Below are 23,543 nucleotides of genomic sequence, written 5' to 3'. Positions count from 1 at the left end.
TTCCGACAGAACCTTCTTACTTTAAGCCTAACCTTTTAAAAGGTTTTCACTTTTCTCAGTCTAATCATTTCCACTTTGGATTCTTATAGCACCAAGCCAATTGCTTGCATCTATATAAATGGGCGTTCATTCATAGTTCTAGGAAGGAATTATATGTTTATCAAGAATCTTGTTATCACTAACATTCTATAAACATAGAATCTTACGATTCCATTATGAATCCTCCCACTAGAATAAATCACCCTAAATGTAACACTAGTAACTTAAATTCCTCCCACTGCAAAGTGGCATTGGAATTTCTATACTAGAACACAAGCGAAACTCTTAACGTATTTAGGGTATACTAGAAGACTAAGACAGTCAAACTTCCTTCAAACTTCGTCATTAGGCTATGTAGTCCAAAACATGATCTTCCTTTATGAATCCAACATTGATACAAATCAATGTTTTCTTAACTCTAGGAATCAAAATGGACCACTATTATTTTTCTCTTAATATTCCATACAAGAGACATTTATTTCTAACTTATCTTCTATCAATTGTGTTCTCCGGAAGCATGAATGCTAACTGACTCCAGTTCTGAATAATACACCGATTGTACGTTTAAACAATCTTTAATTCGGCAAGAGTCATTGGATACTAACTTAGAAGATCTTAAGTTCTTAAATAAATAACCGTCTCAAATGTATATATTAGAAAAATAAATAATATTCAATAAATCACGATAAATTAAACCGTCTTCAATAAGTATTAACTATTTTCGTCCCTATATTATATTCTATTGTGGTTCAATTTGGTAAAAACATATCTAGGACAAATCCCTAGTTTAACCAAAATGTCCAATAACTTATACCCATAAAGTTTCGTCATATCAAATGACTTGATATATTTATTCAAATGCTTATCTGTCACGGTCTTCAATTTCTTTAAGACCTCAGATATATGTTGCATAATACGAATATATCTATGTTTCGAGATATCATCAATAAATTAGATGAACTACTCAAAACTACTTAAACTAGGGTATTTGTAGGTCCACATACTATAGAATAAAATAAATCCAAAAATTATTTGATCTTATTTACACTCACTACACCAAAATGGGCATTTTCTAACAGCACTATTTTTTAATTTCTAACAGATATATCTATTAGTAATTTGTAACCGAATATAACCGTTAGAAATAAGATTTATCCGTTACAATTAATGATAAGTTGTTCATATTACTATTTAATAATTAAAATAATATTTCTAACTGTTGTTGTGCGTTAGTAATACTAATAGTGCGTTAGCCTACTTTATAACAATTTAGTAAATAAAGTTTATTATTTATTATTATTATTATTATTATTATTATTATTATTATTATTATTATTATTATTATTATTATTATTATTATTATTATTATACAAATAGAATTAAATTGATGCCCTTATATTTTTCGGTCCCCTTCATTTTTTTTTCTCATATTTTCTCAGTATTCGTCTCTCCCATCGGCATACAACTTCCTGTCTCCCTAACCTTCGATTTCGTTCTCTCGCCTCAACCACCTCTAATGGCGGCCACCGTACGTGTATTCGTCAGGTAAAGTCTATCTCCCTCCCTCTCTCTCTCTCTCTCTCTCTCTCTCTCTCTCTCTCTCTCTCTCTCTCTCTCTCTCTCTCTCCGTCTCTCTTGTTTCTCCTTTTATCAACCATTCTATTGTCTTCTCCTTTCTCAGTCGCCAATTCTAAGTTAGGAATTTTACTGAAGAAACCCTAAATTGGATTTTGTTCTCAAAATTAAATTAAGGAGATTGATGTTTATTTAGGGTTCCGAATCCAAATTTAGGATTCTGTTAATTGCAAAATTATTATTCTCATCTACTTTCGAGGAAGTAAAATTTATTTTCTTTTTAGTCCAGAGATAATTATTCTTTGATGTCGTTTTAGCATCTAATTTGCAATTCTTAGGTTGTTTAATCTTAATCAATGTAATATGTCATTTATTCATGATGTTCTTTAAATTGCGAATTTTCAGAAATTATAAACAACCAACTGCAGGTAGTCTTGGACTTGGCTCTCTTTTGAAGTACATCGTGGTGCAGTAAATCTCTGAAATTGAAATTTGAATTGTTTCTTTTGTTCATTTTGTTTTAGTATGTCTATTTTCCCTTAGATAAGTTATTCTTATTTAATTGCTAATTTTTCATATGTCATTTCAGTATGCTCGTCGATAGCCTTGGGTGTAGAAACCGGATTCATGTTAAGATGAATTTCTCTAAGGTACATTTATTAAATAGGTTCCATGTAGCATACAAAACTGAGGGGATATTTTTTTTCTTGGGTACATGTTCGTTTTGTCGGTTACAATATAAAAATTAATGTTTGTTTGTTTTGTTTTTTGTGGGACAAGATGTATAAATTTAGAAAAAATATAATATTTTGGCCCGGTTGTTGATCTTCTTAAAATCTGCCATAGGGCTGGAGCTACGAGGCTTGTCGACAGAGGTTGTTCGGGTTTGCTTTGGAGGGTAAGGTTTGTAACTTATGATTATATTGGTAAATAAACATAATCATTTCTTTGGTATTAGATTTAGGAGAATTTAAGTTCTCTCCATGGGTTATCTCGATATTATTTGAACGACTATGATATCAATTAGTTGTAACAAGTTTGGATTAATGGTGTTTGGTTACTCTATTTTTGTTGTGATTTTAATTACTCGATGAACATTTTACTTACGTTTTTGATATAAGGATATGATCCTTATTTTTAAAAAGAGCTTCATATTTGTTCTTTGCATATGTTAACATGCAGATATATGGTAGTGGGGTTCTTTCTGTTGGAATTCTTTTACGGTTCGTGTAGATGAGTATATCCACATGATTTCGAGTCATTCTTCATCAACAGGTTATTGACTTAGCATTATCTTACAATATCAGGTAATTGCATTTTTATATTTCTCACATATTTTGAAAATCAACATAAGTTTTTTCGTTTCCTCGAATAGTAATTAAGTAAAGATACCATGTGATTGGTTGACAATAAATTCATCTGATTATATATATTCATTTGAGTTTGACTATTTATGCTATACTTAACAAAGTTTTTTTCCGTTTAAAATTTGTGAGTAATTTGTCTCTCTCCCTCTTTCCTTATTGTCATGAGTTTAATAATTGAGAGGAGTGTTTTTATTTTCTGGTTTCTATATATAACTTTCTCTTGTCAATTTGATTCAGCTCAAAATGCTCTAAATACCAGAACTCGGGGGATCATCCCGGCTCCCGCTATGGGTTATGGCAACTAAGGGATGGTGACGTTAACAACTTGATGGTTAGTGATTCTATGATACCCGGCCTCGTTCAATGGATAAATTATTTTTCTTGAGAGTTGGTTAGTATGTAAATGTGTTTGTATACTCTGTTTCGTATAGATTTACACGAGTCTTAAGGATTTGCGGTACTTGCGCTTAATGTATTGAATGACAGGGAATGATTTGTAATAATGGTTTGTATAGATCATTTTGTTTATACTTCGGTTCATTATTCTATGTAATTTGTTGAGAAGTTATGTAGTAAATTGCTATTCAGTTATATATATATATATATATATATATATATATATATATATATATATATATATATATATATATATATATATATATATATATATATATATATATATATATATAATACGATACATATTGTGTGAATTTATTAATTTTTTTTTTGTTTTGTTTTATAATTTTTCTAACGGCTATATCCGTTAGGAATTTATGCAAATATGTTATAATAGAAAACCATTACAAAGATATTCCTAACGGACCCAAACCGTTAGAAATATTTATTTTTCTAACAGTTTATTAATTATTCTAACGGTTTACATCCGTTACAAATTATAGGCATAAAAATTCTAACGCAGTATTTCTAACGGTTTTACTCCGTTACAAATAATTTTCCTAACAGATATATCTGTTAGAAAATGTCCATTTTGGTGTAGAGACTAGGCCCATCAACCGGGCACATGGTTATTTTACTTTCCAAATAAAATTCTTAGACTGGCAGTGCCTTCACTTTTCATGAACCGTAAAGGCCCATTGTAAATCAGTCTCCAAATTTTACTTAAAGTAAAATCCTACCTCTTGTAAATATCAAATAATCATGCCATGGATGCGAAACGAATATATATTTATATACTCTATTGAGGTTAATTAGTAGATTTATCCATTGAATGTAATAGTAGTGTAGGAAATAAAATATTATTAATATATTTATTATCAATTAATGTGTCTAAATAAAATTTTTTTTTTCCACAATGACCAAGTCATTATTAAATAAACAAACTATTTATTTTAAACCATCCTATAAAAGAAAAATAAATTCCTTCTATTTGGAAGACACAAAATGATAATCTCTAAACATAAAATCCTACTTTCGATTTGAACATAATTAAATGTCACTACTATTATAGGTGTCACTGAGTGACAAGAAGCCTAATTACTAGCTGACGATTGAAGGATTGACTGAATATGACTTCTAAAAGTGCCTTCTTCGATCTCTAGAGGAGAGTAAACTCTATTTGAATTCCCCATAATAATTTCAATAGAAAAGATCATTTTCTTATTCAATTGAAAATATTAAAATTCAATAGATTTCTTTTGGATTAAGTTGATCTCGGTTTCCTACTGATCTTGGTTTCTAAGAGTTCATGAACTTTCAAAAAACGTATAGTCTTTCGAACATGAAGACTAACCAATAATCCAAATAAATATGCATGTATTCAAGAGGTTTTTAATATGGCTACAAATTAAAACATAGATCTAAATTTCTCACGTTACTAAGAAATTCACTATTATATTATTTGTACTTGCCATGGGCTCATAGCAGTGTTTCTATATACTGAACCAAAATTCAATATATAACACCGAACCAATTAATCGTCCTAAGAAAATAAATGAAGAACTAAATTTTCTTCCAAAAATTCACTTCATTTATTAACTCACGAATTTCCTCCGTTAAAATACATATTTAAATTCCTCAATCGAAAAGCAGTACTTAATATATTATTATAGGTCGATTAATCCTAGCAAAGTGAGTCTACAAAGTGGATCTATGGAATGTATCATTAATGGCTAGAGAATCAAACAAATAAACTTAAACTAAGGGCATCCTTAAGAACTCTAGATTGTCACTTAATATGGCTCCCTCAAACCAAATTTTGAAATCAACCGACAATCCATCACTATGAGGAACCGGTAGGCTACGGAGTGTAGACAGACTACAAGTTTTCAACAAACAGACATGTAAAACATCTTTAATTTTATTATCATTCCAATTCGGCGGCCTTGGAAAATAAAATTAAATAGTCGGTTACTTTGGTCCAATAAAATATAACAGGGACTTCGGAGTGAAGTATAGTTATAATTATATTTTATTGTTAAGTGTTTAACCATCAAATCATCTTTAAATCAATTGTTTTATGATATCCGTCGACTCGGAGTGAGACAAACATATCACTACAATTTCTTTAATAATTATCCGTTAGGAGACTTTTCTAGATAAGTCCATAATTAAAAGTGTCCGGAGTGGGAGCGGAATTCGATAAATCTCCTTCCTCACAATTAATTAATTTATCTTAAAGCCTATGATGGAGACCTTAGGATTTATACGTAATAAACTCCCCGATACACTTAATAATTTTAAAAACATTTTTAATGAGGGAATCTATGAAAATAATTACAATGCTCAATTTCTAGATTTTCTAATTATATGTCTTTGGACTATCAATTAATTTTAAATTGTTTATTCTATGATATCTATTTTCCACCATATGGAGAAAATAATGTATCACTATAATCAATTCCAAATTATCCATTAGGAGATTTTTCTAGATAATGTCCATAATTAATATGCCCGGAGTGGGAGCGAAATTCGATAAATCTCATTTCTCATAATCAATTATATTATCTAAAATCTATGACGATGTCCAATATAATTAATAATAGAAATACTATGGGCACCTATTGAGTGTGTTCTATTTCTATGTTCTCTGGATATATATCTCATGGGATCCTATTAATACACAAATTAATCATCCTATATGACAAACATAGAAAAACTACGGTTTTATCTATCCTACACCCGGTGAAGGTTACACCGGGTGATTTTTCACCGTTGATCTACACACACCAATGTGGGTGTGTGTGTGTTTGTGTGTATATTAATGGTAAAGATCTACCCGGTGTATTTCACCCGGTGTAGGATCTCAAAAGCCGAAAAACTACCAATCATGATAAATTTATCATGTTCAACGCAATCATCTATGTTATCTAATTATAATCCATGGTATCACATAAAAACATTTATAACCAAATATAATACACATAGATGAACATGAACATAATAAATTAAATGCAAATTTAAGCATGTCAAAGTTTCATGTTGTCCAATTATATGTCATGGGTATCACATAAACAAATTGAGCCCAAATATAATAAACATGAATAATGCATGCAATCATGTTCATAACAAATATAAGCACACATCAACCATAAAATATTAAATAAAACAATTTAATTTTCCGCTATTATGGTTAAGTTGGGACTCCCGGATTTAGACTCCTTAAAATTAGGAAGTCCAAAAGTCCCCGTAAACTCCAGAATTCTCGAATCCCGGGCTGCCCGGAACCGCTGCCCGCTGCCCGATGTCGAGACCCCGCGCGGTTGATAATTCTGGTGTTGTCCTGGAATTTCTAGCTTTGTTCTGAAATTAATATCTCTATTTGGGTAACTCCGATTCACGATCCGAACTGTCGGATGCTACGCCAATGAGTTAGGAACCTCCGGAAAAAAAATCAGCTCGATCCGACGGTGGACTAGGCCGAGATAACAGAAACGGCACAGTCGCGCAAACAATTCCGAGAACAAAATCTGCTCTATTCTATCTATGTAATTTCTATCTAAAACTCCTCTAGAAAAATTACAAAAAATAAAAATATCGTAGGCACACGATCTTCCATCAATATCATGCGATGGAAATTAAAACCGACATGTAACCACTCACGAGGCAGTGGGATCCATTCACAAAAAAACATAAATAAAATATTCATAACCATAATAGCGGAATTTCTATTCTGCAAAACAAAGTAAGAAATAAAACGCTATATGCAATATATGAATTTTCCGTTTCATGCAATTTTGGACAACATGTGAACCTCAAACGAATTAATCAAAGAAGCTCTGATACCAATTGTTGGGATGTGAAGTCCAGGATTCAATGAAAATTCGCAAGAGGTTCTAGATTAGCCGGTTTTAATTTTATTAACATGCTTTGATTAGATTCGTTTAAAGCGGAATAAATCTAATCTAGCAACTTACAGTTTTCGCGAGCAGATCTGTTTCTATCTTCGGCGCACGAACGAGGATCCACGTCAAGCCTTCAACATTCGTAAAAGTTGCTATCCAGAAATTTCCAGTCCTCTTCCTTCACCGATATCTCCACGACCGTTGATCCGATCGAGAAACCCTTCGAACGGATTGTAGATCTAAGGGCTAGGAAGCTACTCTATAAATTTGGAGCCTATCCGACGAACGGTTGATTTGTGACGAATTTCTTCGCAGGACTGCTCAGAAAATTCGGGAATTATAGTTTGCTCTAAAAACCTATAATCTTCTATTGTATATCCCGGATTAATAATTCTTCTACAAGGGTGGACTTGTACTTGAAGAAATATAAATCTATAATCGAGAAACTTAGAGAGAAAATAAGAAGAGAAAAATATTCTCATCTCCAGAACGTGAATAGGCGTGTAGGAATTCTTTCTCATCAACCTAATCTCTATTATATATAGCACAAGGAATTAGAGTCCCACATAGAGAGGATTACATGGAAACAAATCCCACTCCTTCTATAACTCTATATAGTCGAAAATTGCAGTCCTATGGGAACTTAATTTTCGGCTATATTAATTCCAATATATAATATTGGTTGAACTTTATTTTCTCGATTAATTAGAAAATCCAACGGGCTACAATAGTGACTAAAGGAGAAAATATAAATCGGGCAACTAATAATTAATTAAATCCAAACTCTTAAAAGAATTCATTTAATTAATCATTAAATAATTATTTATTTTCCACTACCAAATAATTATTGAACTCCCGTTTATATTCTCAAATATTACATTCGAGCTCCGGTCGATCATTACTTTGATTCTCCCCACATTAAGATATCTTATAACCACCAAATAATTTATTCACTGCTAAATAAATTCAATGGTTTCTTTTCATGAGTCTTACCCGCCTAACTTATTTGAGTATGCCGGATACGAAATCCACCTGGCCAGGACTTGGCATAAACAAATCTTATAAGCTACTCAAGGGTTATTATCAATCCCATATTTCAGAGATGTGGATTCCTTTCGATAATTAATTTCCACCTATTAATTCTTAATGTCTCTACCCAACGCACCGGGGGCCATTTGACTCAATATAGGAATCTCTCCCATTGTGACATCAAAGTAGAGATCATCAATTAAATGTGTACGTTAATTATCTAGGGATTAAGAGAGTAAGTAATATACTGTCAACTAGAAATAATACAGTTTCATTTATGAACAGTGATGAAACAATTATTTCACTTTGTCCGGTTCAACACATGCCGGGTGTGCTAGCACAATAAGTCAAAACAATAACTACAAAAGTTATTCTCTGTTTACTGTGATCAAGACCAATCACTTAAATATTGTGCTACAATCTTTTACCAATGGTTAGTCCATTTCCATCTAGATTGTGAACGTTTATCTTTATATTCTAAACGAACTTTCGAAATGATCTTTCTGTGCGCCGTAGCACACCATCTCGAATACTATTAGAATATTAGACTTATGCTTTTAATTAATTGACAACCAATCAATTAAATGCATTGAATACCCTAGTGCAGATTCTCATAAAATGATAATAAATTATTTTATTAATTCAATAATAAAATTATGAAGCTAAAAGCGAGACTTTTAGTCTACTATCCTAACAAATATGTGGGTTATAAAATTTAGGGTGTAAGGGCAGGATAGGGATTAGAAAAAAAAAGGATATGGGTCATATATTATTTCAATCTAAGGATTTAATTAAAAAATTGGAATTAGACTTGTCATTAGTTCAAATTAAGTTTCGTATGAGGGGCTCCTAGCACATTACCCCTATAAATTAATAGGTTATTACTACATTATACATGTAATATTAATCTATCACCTTTTCCATTTATTTAAAATTTCAAATAGATCATTTTGTTGAGAGATAATGTATACTTGAACAAATTATCAAATTTTAAAAAAATCAAATTTAAAAAAATTAGGGAAAATGTATATTTATACCACTGTCACTTGTCACATAAAAAAAATTAACAATATGTATTTCTCATTCGTCTATAATAAGAGGTGAATCCAGGTTTGTTTGGGAAGGGTGTTCGAAATTATGTTCAACAAAAAATATGAATAATTTATTTAATAAAAATGGCGAATTAAAAATGTACGGGGGTTCAGGGGCAATGCCCCCACTTTTTTTTAATAGTATACACATAAAAATATGCAACAACTTCAAGTATTAAAAAAATCTTTTGCAAATTTAATGATAATTTAGGAAATATTTGGACAGAAAATTGGTGAAATGGTTAAAAAATGGTACATAAATTAAAATTGCATGTAGCGAAATGCGTATCTACAAGCGAACATGTAAATTTTCAAATCTAATTTTATATAATACATATATAAAATGAAAAATAAAAAAATTTAACGATATATTTAGAACGTAATAATATAAATATATATAAAAATAACAAGACACTTATATAGTTAGGTGTCCAACCCTGATCCTCTCTATAAATTTAATAGATACTTAACACATACAAATGTATATAACATATAAATATATGGGAATATTGTTTTTTGAAAACAAGAATGTGTAGTTGCACACTTGCACACCCTAGACAAACGGTGTATCCGCGTCTAAAATACTTGTGGAAATATGTTAAATATAGGAATGAAATTATTTTAACTAATTAAAATAATCATTTTAAATGTATGATGTGTTCAAATTAATATTTTTTTTCGAAAACAAGGAAAAAATATCTTTTGTTTGTTAATTAATTCCTTAGTGGGGTTCGGTCAACATAAAAAATCATGAAAAATGAAATGTGAAGAGGTAAATACAGAATACACTGTGTGCTTGCTTGTAAAATATTCTATAACATATTGACAGAGGATTCATAAGAATATGAATTGTAAAATATTCTATAACATATTGACAGAGGATCCATAAGAATATGAATTGTAAAATATTCTATAACATATTGGCAAGCCGTCGATCCAATATTGACATGATTTTGTGATTTTAGACCAAACATCATGCATTTTGTGATTGTTTCACTGGTTAGTTAATGGTTAGAGATATGTAATAATTTATCTATATAAACAAGGTGCAGTTTGCAACTTATTCACATCAATCTTTCGTTTAATTCATTGCATTTAAATCTTGTATTTCCAAGTCTTGTGTGGCGAAAAGAGTAAAAAACAAAAATGAAAAGAATGATTTCGAAGTTTTTGGGCAAGAAGCCAATGGCCACGGCCTTAAGGTCATATGCATCTTCAACGGAGTCTTCTGCTCGGAACAGTAACGTGTCAGTTACCAACGCATCGGAATGTACCCCTCGAAGCAGTACTGTCACAACCATCCCATCCGAGTACACCCCTCGGAACAGTACTGCGGCGAGAACCACTCTACTCGATTCGTCTCCAAGGTACAGCACCGTGACAACGATCCCACCCGAGTCCCCCCCGAGATACAGTGTCGTGACCACCCCACCGGATTCCCCATCTCGTTACAGCCAATCATCACGAGGGAGATCAACTAGCCCACCAGACTCCCCGTCTCGTTATAGCCACTCATCACGGGGAAAATCAACCACCCCACCTGGTTCCCCGTCTCGTTACAGCCAATCGTCACGAGGAAGATCAACCACCCCACCTGGCTCTCCGTCTGGTTACAGCCAATCGTCACGAGGAAGATCAACCACCCCATCCGGCTCCCCCTCTCGAAATAGCCGACACTCTAGAGGAAAATCTCGCAAGAAGAGATCAAAATCTCAAAAGAGACAATCCATCGAACGTATCGCAATGAGGAGCCAATTCGTCTGTTGTACATGCCCAGAGCACCACGCCATAAAACGCATAAGCGCTAAGGCACTCGCTCTACACTATGAACAAAAGCACAACAATCTATTCAACTTGGGACATAGGTGCACTTGCGGCAACTTTTTCAAAGACGATAAAGCTCTTAGGAAGCACAAACGTAACTGTTTCATTTCAACATTCCCTACAATTGGACAGTTTCGCGATTATCGCATCGAAATTGTGAGGGCGGAAAACAAGTTGAAAAAATCTGGTGACGGTGAAAATGATGTGGAATCTTCCGGATCTGGTAGTGCACTACAAACTTCTTCGGATTCTGGCTCTCGAGATGGTGGTGATTATGAGGAGGATGATGATGAGGGTGATGAGAGTAGAGATGATGACGAGGATGACGAGGATTGAAGTGTTTAGTATCTACTGTTCTTCCTTAATACTTATTATTATTATTATTATTATTATTATTATTATTATTATTATTATTATTATTATTATTATTATTATTATTATTATTATTATTATTATTATTATTATTATGTTTACTGTTTACTGTTTAATTTATCTTCTTTAAGGTTTTAGGATTTAATTGTGTGTCAAGTTTGTAGGACTTATCTTCTTAAGTTTGTATTTAGGATTTATTCAAGTGTCGTGTGTTTTGAATGAAGTACTTATCTTTATGTTAAGTTTATTTAATTTTCATCGTTATTCACAACAATCGTATAGATAAATTCTCAAATATCCTTAATTTTCAAATTCTTAATTATAGTAGTATATTTATAATATTGATATATTAATTTTCAAATGATCGATCAGCTAAAGATATATTAATATAATATCAACAAGATATAATTAAAACGTCAAAATAAGTTTGTTGTTTGTGCACGTTATCTAAATAAATCATTAATCACTCAAAAAGGGAAAAGCATAATAATATTCTGCAAAAATTGCTGATCTCTTCCTAATTTCTTTCAATTCTCATTTTTCCACGTTTCTTCTCAGAAGTCTTCTTCCGTTATATCACTTTAACTGTTAACCAAATTGAAGAATTCTTTACTACTAGAAAAATAAATAATACAGGTAAAGAAATATACTAATTAATCCATTTGAATTTCTCTTATAATATTTTTACTTTATTTTTATTAAATTAACGGGGCAGTCACGTCCTGCGACAGAGGGCTGAATGGAGGAGGATTTGGAGAATTGGCAATTAGGGTGGTGATGAAATAGAAGAAATGGCATATAGGACTCTCAGAATTTGGAGCTCTCTTGTATGCTTCCATGGACGGTTGCTCGTCTGACGTTGTTGTCGGATATCTTGCTCGTCTTGTGCAGCCACCATTTCTCGATATGAGGAGTTTGAAGAGGACATGCGCACGTCTCTTCTGATTTCCAGTTTGAGATCTTGCAAGAAGTGATTTTTTTTATCTTCGGCATATTTGGCAATGTAAGGGGCATAGATGCAACCTTGTTCAAATTTTCGGACGTATTCTGCTAAGGACGGATTTCATTGCTTCATATCTAGGAATTCTCTCATCTTCTGGGTTCGGATATCCTTGGTGAAATACTTCTCAAAGAAGCGAGTCTTGAATGTTCTCCAGTTGGTGTTGGTTAAATCGATGCCTTCCTTGGCGCCTTCCCATCAGTGTCGGGCTTCGTTCTTTAGCATACACAGTGCACAATGGATTCGGTCACCATTTGACATCTCCATGTAGTCGAATATAACTTTCAAAGATAAACCCCTCTTCGGCGACTGAGGGATCTGGGCCACCATGGAATTCGGTAGGGTGCATGCCTCGGAAACGTTTGTACACGGCTTGCGAGGCATTATTTCCGAGGAGGAGGAGGATGTTGTGGGTTAGTATTTTGGAGACTTATCAGGCGTTGGATTTGGTCGTTCCTTTCTCGGATAACAGCGGTAAGGTCTTGGACAGTGGAATCTTGGTTAGGCGGGTTATGGGTAGGGTTATTAGCATTCCTATTTTTCCATCTCGTCATTTTACTCTTTAATCTATATTATTCTATACTCTATACTACTTATAAAAGGAGGAATCACATGGTGGTTTCTTCCATTTTTTGATGAGACAAAAATAACCATAGATCCATCAAATAAATAAGGACATTTGAGTAATTTTAATTTGAAGTAATTAATGAATTATAGCTTACACAAATCAGAAAAGAGATTGTTCCATGTAAATCGGACACTAACAGATTTTGACTTTACATATAACCAGGAAAAAGAAAAAAGAAAAAGAATAAAAAAGAAATTCAAAGGTCTTAATTGTCCACATTAAAGAAAAATACAAAAAGGCCAAGGTTTCAGTTTCGTATTTGATTTTTTAGGGCATTGTGACGGTGTATTTCATGTTTCCATAGTGTGTTTCTCTCTCTTGCCACGTTTGCTAACAATCTACATGAATCCTGGTATAATTTTATTTGATGTTGTCAAAATCGATTATTTGGTAATATAGTCAATTACTGATTTGTGTGTTTTTTTTTTCAGAATTGCTGCCAGTGATGCGATTCAGGTTATTCATTGCCAAGGTGTTAAGTTGAGTTCAATTTCTTGTTCTGGTTCGAACGTAAGGTAAATTGATTATAATACTCATATCTTAACTTCTTCATGGTTACTTGTGTTTATCACAAAACAATTGTTGCCCATTCACTAAAATTGATAGTTCGGTACAAGTCTATTTTGTAATTGATAATTCTGCAAATGTTTTTCTTTTAAATGTGTAGCTATATATATAAATATAAAATAAAAAGGGCAAATTACGGCCACCCCTGGTGTATGGTCAAATTACGAAAAAACCCCTCTTGTTCGGGTAATTACAGCCACCCCCTCCTTTAAAATATTCTTACATAAAATTTATGTAATTTGGTTATTTACCGAACCAAATCGTATATTTTGTTCGGTAAATGGTATGAAATGTTGGCGTACCAAAATTTTGGTCCGGTTTTACCGAATTAACATCCCTAAATTTACCTCTGAAGGGGTCTTTTCGTAAGATAAATACATAGTTGAGGGGTGGCTTTAATTACCCAAACACGAGGGGGGTTTTTGTAATTTGACCATAGCTTAGGGGGTGGCCGTAATTTGCCCAAATAAAAATAAATAAATAAATAAATAAAATTTAAACCATAAGTAGTTCTTTCTATAAGTCTGATATGAGCAGGTGTGCCATCCTTTTTGTCATAAAACATGAGCATTTTATTTTGCCAATTTTATCCCTGTGATAAAAAAATAACTGATTCTAAATTTAATTTAACTTGGATTATGTATAAAATTAGGACAATTGTTGAGGCAAACCAAATATTCACCGCTTTGGTAGTTGAATATCCAAAGAACATAGATTTTCTCTAGCACCATTTTGAACGTTCTACATATTAACATACATATTATATGGATTTATTGCATTCGACATTTATATATTTTACTCTAATGTCAAAAAACTTACTCGTGTTATGTTCATAAGCAAAAGCCCCACAACATTCAACTTTTTTTTTTAGCAAACTACTTCTAAAAACATATCATTTAGGGATTATGTGCTAATTAAAAAGAATGCATTGTAGGGTAATTTTCACTAATAATATTAATAAAAGAAAAAAAATGAATATTTTAGGAATCCGAAATAACGTAACAACATTTTATTTTACAATTCACACTATGTTGAATACTAAGCAAATGCAATTTTTTTTATCGAAACGACTCCCTTCGAAACTTGACTTCACACTCTCTTTTAATACAATTAAACTCACAATTGAACTATTTTTTTTGAAATGGCAGACTCAACAGCCTCATAACTTGTAAGTTGTAACTAAGGTTGTTCATAGGTCGGGTCGGTTGAATATCGGCCGATTATCGGCCCGACCCGACCAACCGACTATTGCAAATATGCAAAACTATTATCGGCCCGACTATTGTGGGTCGGGTAACGGTTGGCAACCGACTTTGTCGGTTGCCGAAACAGTTCAGTTGCAAATTATCGGCCGATATCGGCCACATTAAAAAAAAAAGTCGGATTTTCAATTGATGAGGAAAAAAAAATACTATTCTCATTAAATAATTCTCGAGAAAAACTTCAATTTTTTTTTTACTCATAAATAGTATTCTAACAAATATAAAGAATCCCACATATTTATGTTATAGATATATTCTGGCTTGTTTCTTCTCGATATGTGTTTTCTTCTCCTTCCAACAATTATCAAATATTTTGCTTCTGCTTATATTACTTTATGTGTTCTTGTGTAGTCATATCTTTAAAATTCTACTATGAGATACATTACAACTCATTCTATGGAAGTAAACTCTCATTTTCTTTCTCCGTATTTCCGAGAGTAATGTCAGATAAGAATAGGATGCTGACATAAGAAAGTTTGTCTTAGTTGTTGTCCTTATTTTAATAGGATTACCATCTATAAACCAAAAATCATTTTTTTCTTGATGTTTTTATTATGACTTTTGTGTAGTTGTAGAAGGGTAAAAATACGTGTTAAAGGTGCATGAATTACGATATTTAGAGCGCTACATTTCTTCCCTTTTAAGTATATGGATAAAAGAACTAATTTTACTCACAAATCCTAATGTGAACTCGCAGTGAGAGAGACCCTCAACATATGTTCTATTTCCTGTTACTAAACACGTTTCCTATGTTGAATAAAATTTTGACACTTCCTCATATATGTATTCAGGCTCTCTTCTAATTTCCTACTTAATGCTGGGAAGCTATTTACTGAATAAAAATATTTTTTACCCAGTGTATAAGAAGATTAAGAAGAGTCATGGGGCTCTATCAAGTTTTTTAGGCTCTTGTCAGGCTTCACGAGCCCCTCATTCGATATGTCAATTTCAATTCAAAATGGGTAAGTCAATGGTTAGTCAAACTAGACATATTCACACCGAACCTTTGTCTTATTATTATTATCGTCAATGCATTCTTGACCGCTTGCTATTTTTCAAAGAATAAAACAAGTATCACTATGAGAAAGAACACGTACTGTGACAACTAAATGTGTCACTAAAGCCACATATTGTGACGATTTATCTATTGAGAGGGCTACAAAATTGTCACATGTGCGGGCGTGATAATATCATTTTGTGATGCCTAGATGTAAGCAATTATTGGTTGAAGCAAATATAATACTGCAAGTAAGTGTGACATTGTTCGTTTTTGTTTTTATTTCTTCCATTTTGATCTAATATTGGTTGAAGCAATTATTAATACTTTCGAGTTTGGCATCTCTCTCAGATATGTGCAATATCATCACCATCCATATTGTGGTAAGTTAATTTTAGACAATATATCAGTGAAGTAACAAGTGGTCTTCAATAAATGGACACGCATAGAAAATTGTTTAAAACATTTTATTTCTATATAAAAATTGTATAACTAATTTTATTTTTACTACATCATTATTTTTCTATTTCTTATTTATATATTATATTATATAAAACTACAAACACCCTTGAATAAAATCCTAAATTCGCCCATTGAGGATTGTTTTTTCCGGTTGATGGGTAACATAACTTATTTGCGGTAAGGGGTAATTGTGCTTATTTTCTTTTATGTTTTTTGATTTTTTTTTTCTTTTAAGAAACAAGTGAGTTATTGATGAATGCAGGTACGAGTTCCTTATCTGAATTTACCAATTTTCTAATTAAAATAAGGCGAATGATGGCCTGCTATATTTGTAAGTCAGTAGTGCTAGCATGGGCTTATGTTTGGAACCTGATCTTGTAGTTCATTATATGTCGGATCTTGTAGTTGATTATAGGCCGACTGTCCAGGGAAGTTGTTAATTACTGTTTTTGTTATTGCGAACTGGTAAAAAAAATATAACTAGCAGAAGTTTTCTTTTTTAACGGGTTTTTTTTTTTTTTTTGTCCTATATATCAAACTACTTGTCTGAGCAAAAAATATTAGCCAAATCAAGATCTGAATTGTTGAAGTTCATCTTGTTTTTATAGGTTGCAACTCTAATTACTCTTTATGTCTACCAGGATTTTGCAAGAATCAAAGGATATTCAAGAAATTTGAGGCTACAGAAAATATTGAATGCGACTATAAAATTCGTGCATTAGAATATGCATCCATATCTGAAGGTGCCATTCAATGCATTAGGTAAAATGTTATTTCTTTCATAAATTTGTACATGAGGATATAGGGAAATTACCAGTTTTTTAATCTAATACAATTTAATTACGTAAAATTAATACAACACGTGACATAACTAAGAAATACATAGAAAAATTCATACGACACGTGCAACGCACGTGCACCTGCCTAGTAAACATAAAAGCAACATAAAAAAACCTAAGAGGAGGAACGTATATAGATAAGAAAAAAAAAGGAAATGGAGTAAGCTAGTTAATATTGTTACACACGCTACTTATTTAATTAATTAATTAATTAATTAATTAATTAATATTGTTCGCAGCAGCTGGAGTGAACCAGATAGGTGGTGGTGTAATCTTTTCGAGAGACTTGACGTCACAAGGATAATAGCAAGGAGAGATCGTGGCATCTCGATAATCGTATATGCCAATATCATAGCCACCATAGGGCTCTTTAGTATTTGTATTGAAATATTGAAGTCCGAGTGAATCTGTAAAGTATATGGAGTTCGGCTTCAGTTTCGGGTAGTCACTGGCTGCCGGCAAGGCAAAAGAATGGTTGCCACCAACAAATAGTGAAAGACCGTCTGATGTGGTACGATTCCACGTCACGTTTTGCAATTCCTCCCTCGCACTTCTTGATTCCTCGCCTGCATCACAAAAATTCGTTAGGGCGCCGGGATTGGTCCCGGCGAAAACCCTCCGACGCTCAAGTCAGCTTTGTATGATAGAAAAATTCAGAGAATTCAAGAGACTGTTCGGGAGTTATGAATTGCGTACCTTTAATTGTGAGGTTTCCGGGTATTTATGTGGAGATATATATTCTCATGGGCCTAAGTCACTTAACATGGGTCGACTTGGGCCTAAGTGTTTAGATCATGCCAGTTTGGACCTTAGCCGACTTGGGCTTGTATTATTATATTTGATCGATTTGGGCTTGGTTTGTGTGCCTCTATGGGCTTGGTTTGTGTGCCTCTATGGGCTTGTCGATATGGGTCTTTGGGCGTGGACCCATCATAAGCCCCCCACTCTTAATCGGATCTCGAGTAGCGAGAATTGATGGAGAGTAGTTAGTGAGTGTAGTCATGTTAGGGACATTTGTAATTTAGTTAGTCGATTGGACGACTCGTAGTGGAAGCAACTTGACGATTATTGAAAATAGTTGTAGGGTATTTCGCGATGCCATTGACAAATTGGTAGCTCATGAGATGGTGAGTTTGGTGAGTTGCTCAACAATTAGTAGAAGGCATTTCGCGATGCCATTGACAAATTGATAGCTCATGAGACGGTGAGTTGTTGCTCAACAATTAGTAGAAATGGCGGTTGCATGCCATTGACAAATAAATAACAAGGGAGACCGTGGTCAACTCAAAAAAAATTATTGTGGCAGTTGACAGTTTGCCCTATCATTGACAAGTAGGCAGCTCGTGAGGTCGTGTTGGCTCAATAATTAGTAGAAATGACAGTCGATTGACATGCCATTGGCAAGTAGGCAGCTCATGAGGGCGTGGGCGGATCAATAAACAGTAGAAATAAAATTTGATGGCTTGCCTTGCCATTGGCAAATAGGCAGCTCATGACGTCGTGGGCGGCTCAACGATTGATCAAATGGCGATTGATGGCTCGCCAACTCGCGAGACACTTTATTTTCATGCTGGCAAATCTGGAGGAGTCGTGTGTGTGTGTACAATTCGTGATATCTTGATTGATGTTAAACGAATTATATAGAGCTCTGCAAGAGTCATATCTCTAAAAGCAATTTGTAATATCGTGATTGATGCTAAACAAATTGTACGAGAATGTGTTGCCTCGGAATGACATGTAGTAATAGAGTGTGGTGCATTCGTGTATTGACAGTCAAGACCTCAAGATAATTCTCGAACCTGAAATAAATATTTGATAATAAAAACAATCCATCGACAATCATCTTAAATCTGGAGAAACGAGAATTTTAGCATAAAAGGCACATGTTCACGAGGAATTTCCTGCATAAAAAACACATGTTTGGGCACTAGATTATCAACGAAAAAGCATAAGATTGGGTGTACAAGGTCTTTGATCGAGCCAATTAGATAAGGATTATAGGGTGCCATCTCAAAGTTTTTCAAGTTCTTAACTAAGCCACCAGAGGACAGACTGCGAGTTGCTAGCGTAGAGTGTACCGACTTGGAATGAGACAAATCAAGGGTGTCGTCTTGGAAGGGGACAACCTGAAATAAGACGATTAATTAGAGGTGACAACTTTCTGGACAACAGCTTGCCAGCCAATCAGCGGCAAGACGGCTCAAGATGTGTCGTCTTGGAAGGAGATGGTTATACTATCTTTGAAGATGATAACTAATTAGAGGTGACGTCTTAGAAGGAGAGCACTCAAGGTATGCCGTTTTGAAATGATTAGCCGTGGTTACCATATACGTCGACTTGTATGGAAGTTGTCAATGGCGAGGTGGCGAATTTGGGGATGCAACCTGGATTATGATTATTTATGTTGGTGAGTCTCGTGATGTCATTTTTTTTTTGCTCACAAGGTGCCATCTTGGACAGATACTGCAAAGTGGAAGATAACGGCTTTCTGTCTTCACAAAGTGGCGGTTTGTGAGGTGCATATACGAGGCCTGTCGATTTGCGTCAGATTAGTTTAGGTGACGGCAGTTCAAACGATACCACATGAGGAGATGACAACTTAGAAAATGACGCCATGGGTGATGACACTTCGAATGGTGTCAACCTGCCAAAATATGTAACCATATATCATAAGTTTGAGATGGTGCTTCACGAGGTGGTTGCTCGTAAAACGGCTGCTTCCAAGGTTGGGTGACGGCAGTTCAAACGATACCGCATAGGGAGACGCAACTCAAAAAATGACGTCAATGGTGATGAAATTTCAAAAAGGTGTCAATCTGCATAGAGATGTAATCATATATCATAATTTCGAGATGGTGCTTCGCGAGGTGGTGTCTCGTAAAACGGCTAATTCCAAGATTGACATTTTTAGGCCGCATTGGCGGGTAGAAACAGTTCATAGTGCCGGCTTGGACGGCGGTTGCTTTGTGCATCGCGTTTTGAGTAATGACAAGTCAAAAGATATCAACCTGCAAAGAGTTGTTAAATTATAGAATGGTAGCAGTCCATAAAAAGTTCACTCAATGAGGAGTCGGCGGCGGCTAGAGGACGTGTATTAAAGAAACTTTCACAATTGGCCGATTCTAAGGTGGCATTTTCGGGCCGCATCGGGTGGTAGGTATGGTGCATAATGCCGACTTGGACGGCGGCTACTTTGTGAATGCCGCAACTTCAGTAATGACAACTCAATAGATTTCAACCTGCAAAGAGCTCATAAATTATAGAATGGATGTAGTGCATAAAGAAGTTTCTCTACGAGGAGCCGACAACGGCTAGAGTGCATGCATCAAAGGGACTCCACAAATTTCTCGGTTCTAAGGTGGCTTTTTCATGTTGCATCGGTTGGTAGGTATGGTGCATAGTGCCGGCTTGGACGGCGGCTACTTTGTGAATGCCGCAACTTTAGTAAGGACAACTCAATAGATTTCAACCTGCAAAGAGCTGATAAATTATAGAATGGCTGTAGTGCATAAAGAACTTGTTCAATGAGGAGCCGGTGGCGGCGAAAGGTCGTGCCATTGGAGGACTTGTCAATGTGATCAATGAATCTCCACAAATTTGAGTTGAGGCTTGTTCCGGAGGGATCATTCACCTTTTTAGGACTGAGCTTGATGTCTACACTGACTTTCAGGTTGACCATATAATCTCTCTACCGACTTTTATGGAGTGTTAAACTTCTTTTAAGGATTTTTCTTTTTCTTTGCATGTTGCATTTTGAAGTGATACTTCTTTTGATCTTCCACCATTGCCAACGTCGTATGTTCTCCATGAGTGAAACTTCATTCTCAATGATTAGGTAGTGGTTTCCCACAGACGGCGCCAAAATGATGTGGTACGATTCCACGTCACGTTTTGCAATTCCTCTCTCGCACTTCTTGATTCCTCGCGTGGGCACTACCTGCATCACAAAAAGTCGTTAGGGCGCCGGGATTGGTCCCGGCGAAAACCCTCCGACGCTCAAGTCAGCTTTGTATGATAGAAGAATTCAGAGAATTCAAGAGACTGTTCGGGAGTTATGAATTGCGTACCTTTAATTGTGAGGTTTCCGAGTATTTATATGGAGATATTTATTCTCATGGGCCTAAGTAACTTAACATGGGTTGACTTGGGCCTAAGTGTTTAGATCATGCCAGTTTGGACCTTAGCCGACTTGGGTTTGTATTATTATCTTTAGTCGATTTGGGCTTGGTTTGTGTGCCTCTATGGGCTTGGTTTGTGTGCCTCTATGGGCTTGTCGATATGGGCCTTTGGGCGTGGACCCATCACCGTCCAATGAACCATTCATGTACGTAACCGAATTAGCGTCCACGTCGTATTTGTGAATGTCAAAAGCAATAGTCATGTAGGGATATTTAATTATGTTATCACGTGGTTCGTGGTCGTCGACATACGAACCGTCAGGCCTTACTTGTATCATTACATAACGATTCAAACCAAGGAGGACTTGTTCTTCGCCGCCGCCACCAGAGTTATTCGGTGGGGGGGCCATGACTAGATGTTGTAGCGGCTCGCATATCATTGTGAGGTGTAACTCTTTTTTCGATTTGTACACGTAATTCCTCTCGTACACACGATTGTTTCCTTCCTTGTTAAGGAGAGTCATTTTTGGCGAGAAATGGTCGCGGAGATCCCAAGCCTCGAAATCGCCGGATTTAGTGACGCCGAGAACAAATGTTTCGTGGTGGAGTAAACAATGTCCTCGTATTCCCTTGCGATATTATGTCCCTCTTCGTCTTTGTTCGAAGTAGCACCGATTGGAGTCCAACGGGAGGTGTTGTGACCCGGCACGCAGAAAGCCAGTCTATTCGACGGACCGAAAATCATCACCGCACGGCAGTTTTGATCATCCGGTGATCAATTGATGATGACCTTGGTGATGCGACCCAAGCATCGTCTCAAGTCTGAATTGGGAATGGGCAGGATGTGGATTGGAGGAAGCTTTACGTGACGATTAGAAACGGGGTTCGAGAGAAGCAAATCGCAGTTTCGTTTGTTAAGCAAAACTAGCCAGCCATGGGAGGATCCCAAGGCCACTGAATAATCATCATAATCGGATTCTTCTACTTTGCTCAAACTTACAACTTTATTCTGCGCAAGGCTATAGAAGTTATAACTTTCCGTGGATGGTGGTAGCATCAGCCATGGTGATATTTTTGGAGTTATGAGTTGGTCGGCCTTAGTGCTGAACCGGTTCAGAAATCCAATTGATGCCACTCTCCCAGAAATACCATGATTTAGTGATTTGGATGTTACTATTCTTGATATCAATCGGAGCAAGGAAGTCATCTTTTACCTCTCGCCCGACTTTAGTCTTTCTTACTTTAGGTTTTCTATGTATTTAATGACCACCCGGAGCATTTAATGCATAAATATAGTGCCCTAGATGTTTCAGGCCCCCAACCGGTTTTTCTTTTATCTTAGGGCAAATAGCACTTTGCCCCCTCAAAAAATGCCATTTTAGCACTTCCCCCCCTGAAAATGAAAAAACGAGACAGTCCCCCTTAAAAATATACAACTTGTTACACTTTACACCAGAGGTGTATTTCCGGCAGATTTCAGTAATTTGAAAGGGTAATGTCGTCATATTAGGTATAAAATGTGAACTATTGATTTTTTTTTTTTTTTTTTTTTGCAGACATGTGAAGTATTGATTTGGTCAATTGAAAATGGTTCACAAAGTCGACAAGAGAATCTGATTCTCTAATGTGGATAAGAAAACAAACCAGAGTTAAGCTTTGAGATATGGGTTCAATGGCGGATCTCCAATACGTAATTTATTCACAACACCCACAAAAATCCTATATTTCTTCTCCAATTATCAAAATCAACCTTTTTTTTCGTTACCAGCAGGAGGATCCACATTCACACACACACACACACACACACACACACACACACACACACACACACACACACACACACACACACACACACACACACACACACACAATAACCACGTTGCTTGATTAATCTATTTTCTTGAATTGGGGAAATAATATTGAAGAGAAGTGAAATTGTTGTTCTTGGAGCCATTTTCCAATTCAGATATACTATTCTTCATTCTCATCTTCGCACTATCAGACAATCTTAGGCAGCCGAAGATGACACATTTGCTAGATTTTGGGGCGATGATTATTTCATGATTCACCTA

General features: G+C 34.8%; 2 long non-coding RNA genes across 13 annotated transcripts; both read left to right on the top strand.

Annotated features, from left to right (window-relative positions):
- Positions 1-1,434: 1,434 nt before the first annotated feature.
- Positions 1,435-3,511, top strand: LOC105967990 (uncharacterized). 12 transcript variants are annotated; one of them, XR_016034423.1, is made up of 6 exons: positions 1,435-1,584; positions 2,043-2,080; positions 2,204-2,264; positions 2,461-2,512; positions 2,797-2,921; positions 3,219-3,511. It is a non-coding gene; the product is annotated as an uncharacterized LOC105967990 (long non-coding RNA). The 12 variants fall into 12 exon arrangements; XR_016034420.1 differs by having other exon boundaries at positions 1,460-1,584; positions 2,020-2,080; positions 2,797-2,889; XR_016034418.1 differs by having other exon boundaries at positions 1,460-1,584; positions 2,020-2,080.
- Positions 3,512-13,255: 9,744 nt separating this feature from the next.
- Positions 13,256-17,017, top strand: LOC148766884 (uncharacterized). The gene is made up of 3 exons (XR_016034503.1): positions 13,256-13,578; positions 13,658-13,741; positions 15,913-17,017. It is a non-coding gene; the product is annotated as an uncharacterized LOC148766884 (long non-coding RNA).
- Positions 17,018-23,543: the final 6,526 nt, after the last annotated feature.

The sequence above is a fragment of the Erythranthe guttata genome, chromosome 11 (genome assembly GCF_056151865.1).
Source record: "Erythranthe guttata isolate IM_541 chromosome 11, IM_541, whole genome shotgun sequence".
NCBI lineage: Eukaryota > Viridiplantae > Streptophyta > Magnoliopsida > Lamiales > Phrymaceae > Erythranthe > Erythranthe guttata.
The sequence above is the reverse complement of the archived record's forward strand: the minus strand, read 5'-3'. Positions and strand labels throughout refer to the sequence as shown.